Raw genomic sequence first — 6076 nt, forward strand, 5'->3', positions numbered from 1 at the left:
CAGAGCCAGAAGCTGGAGCACACCAGAAAGAGTACTGGATTGGGATTCAGGAGACCAGACTTTTAGTTTCAGCTCTTTCTTATCTAGTTAGGTGACCTCAGATTGAACAGGAAGATCACTAACCAGCTCTGGCACTCATTCAGTGGTGATCACAAATGCTTAACTCATTTCCCATTTAGAAAAAAACAGTGCAGCTTACTGCCAGCACTTATTTCTCAGGGCAAATGGGAAATGTCTTAAGAACTAAGCATGAAATTCAGAAATACTGAATATCAAATCCTTCTCTCTTGAAGGGAGAAAAGGCCCAACTGGCCCAAGTCCAAAACACCGGTGCCATTTGCCTGTAGTGTATAAGACCAGAGGGAGAATATAAAACTCTTTCTGAAAAAGAGCAGTCTGCTCTAAATCCTGATCATTTTCAGAGCCTTGATACCTGAGGCAAATATCAAGATCTGTGTAGCACCAAGCGAATCAGAGGACCAGGAAGAAATAGTGGGCCCAGTAGAAAAGCAGCAGCTCTGTTCTAGAGACAGAGGGCCAAAAAATTGAGCCCATCCAATCTAACAGCCAAAAGAGAGACTCGAACATCTTTGCTGTGTGCATGGCCAATAGGAGCAACTCTAAGCCTTTAGGCTGGTGTCCAAGGCCTTCTGAATTCTGGCCCCCACCTACTTCTCCAGCTCCCATCATGTCACCCCAAAATACTCTATGCCAGGAGTGTCTAATCTTCTGGCTTCCCTGAGCCACACTGAAAGAAGAATTGTCTTGGGCCACACATAAAATACACTAACACTAATGATAGCTAATAAGAAAAAAAAAATTGTAAAAATATCTCATATTTTAAGAAAGTTTACTAATTTGTGTTGGCCTCATTCAAAGTTGTCCTGAACTGTGGGTTGGACAATATTGCTCTATGCTGTAGTAACACTGACCCACTTCTCATTGCCATCCTTTTCCTTACTCTGTGACTTGTTTATTTATTTATTTATTTATTTTAGCTGTCTCTGCTGCCTGGAATGTTCTTTCCATGCATCTCTGCCTAGTGAACTCTTACTCATCCTTCAAACCCTATTTCAAAACTCACAACCTCTATGAAGTCTTCTTCAATCCTCGTCCATCTTCCTCACTGCAAGAATGAATCCCTCCCACTGTGATTTTACAGCACTTTTTACATTCATTTACAGTTATGTACATGAAACACAACTGTATTAGGGCTTTTAAACTGATCAGCTATTTAATTACCAATTCATCTCTCACAATAAATCTTGAGGTCTTCGGGCAGGGACCTTGTTTCCACCGTGTGTCCATTGTGTCTGGCCCAGGCCTACTGTGGGGAGGTGCTTTGCTTCCTTTTCCTAGGGATGGCCCTGGGGTCTGGACCACATTAAGAATAACCATGAGCTGGTAGTCCGAAAAGACCATATATTGCTGTGTAAGGGTCAAGAAAATTCCTCTACTTAGAGAAAGATTCTGAAGAATACATTGTTTATATTGAACTAATCCCCAGAGTTCTGCTTTGTTTTGAGTTAACTACGAAAAAGCAGTATCTCATGGCCAGGTTAAAGTAATATTCATCTTTAAAATCAAAGTTCTGAAGAACAATGAACTTTAACTGGCTAGCAGTAGAGTTCACATTTCAACAAAAAAGAGGTCTAGTGCAGTAAGTATGGCCAAAGAGAACAAATGTGAACAGCCAAATATTCAAAGAAATGTCAGGAACTGGAACCTAGAGTTGGCCTGTCAGTCCCAAGTGCTCAGGTTCTATTGCAGCTTACCTGGACTAAACAGTGCTTGAAATGAGGAAATTCATAGGCAAGACTTTGAAAAGCTCTGCCTATTTAATGGGATTTGTTAAAATGAACTCTAACCCTTTTATAAATATTGAGTATGTGAGAAAGTATTTAACTGCAAAAAAGTGAAACCAGAGTATTAAAAAAAAATGCTCTCCCTGCCTCATAAAGGAACTTTAAAAATTTACCTGTGGACACATTAGATATTTTAACTAAACCAATCAATGATAAATTCATGGTATGTGGGGAAAAAAATCTGTTCCTTTTAACTTTACAATGAATCTGATGTTTCCTTTTTGAAGTATTGCTCAGAACTGCTGGAGAAAAAGAACCAATGGACAGAGCATGAAGAGCTTATTGCTTGAAGGGTCTACGGGGAGTGACAAATACAGTGTACTTTTGAAGGATCCAGAGGACCAAATTTATGCATCTCAAACATGGTCCTGGTTATCTGAGCTGGCAAGTTTCTGGGCTCCTGGTTCCAAGGATGCAATGGAGAATAGGGGTTGGGGAGGAGGTACAGACTTCACCCATAGCTAACAGCTTCTAGGGAAGGGCCCTAGAGCAGGAAGGCCCTGCCCCTCTCTGGCCCGTCTGGCAGCAGATTCCTGACTTCTGCTGGACTCTTGTGTGCATTTAGCTCTTCTGAATTGAGGAAGGCTAAGCTTAACTCCAGCACCCTCCAACTGTCACCATTTTCACTGTGGATTTTTCTTGTGGAGGCAGGCCTCACCCACCTAAAGTCCCAAGCCAGTAGCCAGGTAGAAACAGGGAGGACAACTTTCAAAACTCTAAAATAACAACCTGGTCCAGCCTCCTAGGTATGATGGGATTATTGTAAAAGACCAGTTTCCAGTGGAAAGTGAAACATTGTTTCCTCACTGGGTCCTTAGGTTCCAGTTTTCTTTATGCCCCTTTGCCAATTTCATTGAAGGAAAGAACTTTAATGGGGCTGTGTGTGTGTGTGTGTGTGTGTGTGCGCGCGCGTTCTGGGTTAGTGAAAACTTCACCAAATTCAGCCACATAGAAACCCCAGTCAAAAAAAATCTAAGATTGTAGGAGAAATGGACAAATGATGACAAAAGGAGCTGAAGTCAAGAGTTTGGTATTTTAGCTAGGCACGGTCCTAGTTACTTGGGAGGCTAAGGCAGGAGGATCGCTCGAGCCCAGGAGGATCCCTCAAATTTAAGGCTACAGTGAGCTATGATCATGCTCCTCTAGCCCGGGTGACAGAGTGAGACCCCATCTCACACACACACACACACACACACACACACACACAAAGAATACAGGCAGGTGATATGGTTTGGATCATGGGGGCAGATTTCCCCCAGAAGGAACCCAGTTGGGGATTAGGATTTGAGCTGAGGTATCTGCCCCATTTTTCCCCATCCCCATCCCTCCTCATGTCCCCTAGTCCATTTGGTCAGGGACTAACTGATGATGGACTTGTTATTTATTTATTTATTTTTATTAAGACAGAGTCTCACTCTATCACCCAGGCTGGAGTGCAGTAGTGTGATCTCGGCTCACTGCAACCTTCACCACCCAGGTTCAAGCGATTCTCGTGCCTCAGCTTCCTGAATAGCTGGGACTACGGTCATGTGCCACCAACCCAGCTAATTTTGGCTGGTCTTGAACTCTTGACCTCAGGTGATCTGCCTTCCTCGGCCTCCCGAAGTGCTGGGATTACAGGTGTGAGCCATTGTGCTCGGCCAGGACATGTTATTTAAAACAACAAGAACCTTTCCCCAGCAGTCTGTGGTGCCTTGGTTGAGTTTCTGGATGGTCCTGTTGGCATAGCAGGTGGCATTACAGTTAGGTGTCATCCTGTACTGAGTATGCAAGCCCAAACCCATAGGCACCAATGGCAGGAAAGCCCCATCTTCCAGGTTGGGCTGGCCAGCTCCTTTGTGGTGAGGATTCTGTGATCCATCTGGACGTAGGCTGAGGTGAAGAAGGCTGTGTAATCAGCACCCTTTAGAGCCAGCTCAGGCCTGCAGAGCAAACAATGTCTGTGGGTAGAAAGAACAGAAGAAGATGTTGGATCTCCGGCGACTTCCCTCAGGAACCAGCCCCAGACTTCCTTTCCAGGATGATTTATCATTTCTCTCCTTCAGGACCTATTTCCTCTAGCCAGGCTGTCTTTTCACTCTCCCTGGAGTGTCACAAACTCTTTCTGGCTTCCCAAATGTGGGCATACTTTTCTCATCCCCTGGAATACCCTTTCTATCTCCTTCTTGCTTTTACAACTCTTACTTTCTTGTCAAGGCCTCCTTCTATCTGCCCATCCCCCAAGCCCTCCCTGACCATTGTGGCTCCCTCAGGAACTGCTCCCTTCTGTCATCTCAGGGCACTTCCCATCAGTCACCCTCATTTCCCACTCATTTGCATGGCAGTTCCTGAGACATCCTCACATCCCAGACTGCATCAGGCCTGAATTCCCGCGGCAGAAGCTCACTTTTTGTGTGTATATCTTGTTATCCCCACTTGAGGGCAGTCGCTGGGGCTTCTCATACTTTCCCAGCGATGTACCCCCAGTGATTGAGGAAAGGGGAAATGCTCCTTTGGGAGGGTCAAGGGCATAGTCCATATGGCAGTGGTCCCCGACCTTTTTGGCACGAGGGACAATTTTTCCATAGATGGGGGTGGTGGGTGGGGGGTGGTTTCGGGATGAAGCCGTTTTGCCTCAGGTCATCAGGTGTTAGATTCTCACAGGGAGCTTGAACCAGGAGGCGGAGCTCAGGCGGTAATGCTGGCTCATGGCTCACCTCCTGCTTTGCAACCCAGATCCTAACGCACCACTGACAGGGGTCTGCAGCCCAGGGGTTAAGGACCCCTGCCATTTGGAATGTCTGTGCAGTCACCAATTTTTATCTCTAAAATTAGTGAGGCTTTTTTGGTTTTATGTCATAACATGTCTATGTTTGTTTTAACAGAAAAATACTTTTCTTCAGGTTATGTGAGCTTCAGTAAGTTATTCCACCTCTCTGATCTTCAGCTTCCTTATCTGTAAAAGGGAGATGGTAGTCTTCACTTGACAGAGTTTATGCTACACCTAACACAGGTCCTGACATCTGAAACACCAGTCACTGTAACTTGTTTTTCACAGAGCTAAACCATAAGCAAAGTCTTCCCCATATATATGAGGATATATGAACGATGCTGCTGGTTGACTGACCCAGTCCATCCAAAACACTTCTCCTTAGCTACCTTCCAGCTGTAGGCGGCTGTGTGAAATGAGATGGACACAGAATTCTGCTGGGTGTGGACTCCAGGAAAGCTTTTGTCTTCTCGATAGTGGCAGAGTCGGCTGGCAAGGCCCTGTTTTCCCCTTTCTTCTGCCTACCTGGAGGATGCTTGGTGATGCATTGCCATCTTGCAGCCTTTGGGCCACAAACCAACATGTCAAAGGTGACAGTTTGAAAAGACAGAGGGGCCTAGAACACTGACGACTGTGTAAAGGGGCTGCTGCTCCAGCCTACAAGTACCTTCCCCCTGCCTTCTTGCCTGTGAGACAAATTATTTGATGTGTATCATCTCTGTCTATGTTATATGTTTAAACCAAAGTTAATAGTAGCCAAACAGATTCCTCACTGATGCGCTATCCCCCAAAGTATGAGACATTAAATAACTAAGTTTACACAGAGACAGCCCATGAAACATCAGACAAACCAAAGTGTGGTAAAGGAATCCATTTGTAAGCCATTATCAGTTCTCAAAGAGAGTCACAGTAATCAGAAGGCCAACTTTGAACTTGAGATAATCAGAGACAGTTGTCAGACGACAGAGGTAAAAATCAGATTAAACCCTCCCGTTCCTCTGTGAAGCGTGGGTGGAGTTGTTTATTAGCTCTGCAGGGCCGTAGCTTGAGAATATGGCAGGACAAAGATGAGGTAGTCCTTTAAGGATGAGTGAGGTTGGAGCAAACTTGAAGCCTGAGAGGAGGAGCCAGGGGGAAGGCAGATATTAGAGAGAGGTGGAAATTAATTGATGGAGAAGAGGGAAATGAGGGGAATGAGTGGAGAAAGGGACATGCCTTTGAAACAGAGATGAAGACAAGGATGGATTAGGATAACTTCCCCCACCCCTGCCGACTGCTCCAATATCTGTACTTCCATTGCTACTTTGCTTTCGTAAGCTATCAGCTCTAAGACTGTGTTGGGAAAAGCTGGGAGCCCTTGATGGGTTCTTCTCAAAACTGTCTGAAAATTCCAGTGTTGAGACTCTGGCTCCTATTTCCATATCTGGGAATGTCGAGTTAATGGTAACAGAGTTGTTGAACT

This window comes from Piliocolobus tephrosceles, chromosome 1, assembly GCF_002776525.5.
Source record: "Piliocolobus tephrosceles isolate RC106 chromosome 1, ASM277652v3, whole genome shotgun sequence".
NCBI lineage: Eukaryota > Metazoa > Chordata > Mammalia > Primates > Cercopithecidae > Piliocolobus > Piliocolobus tephrosceles.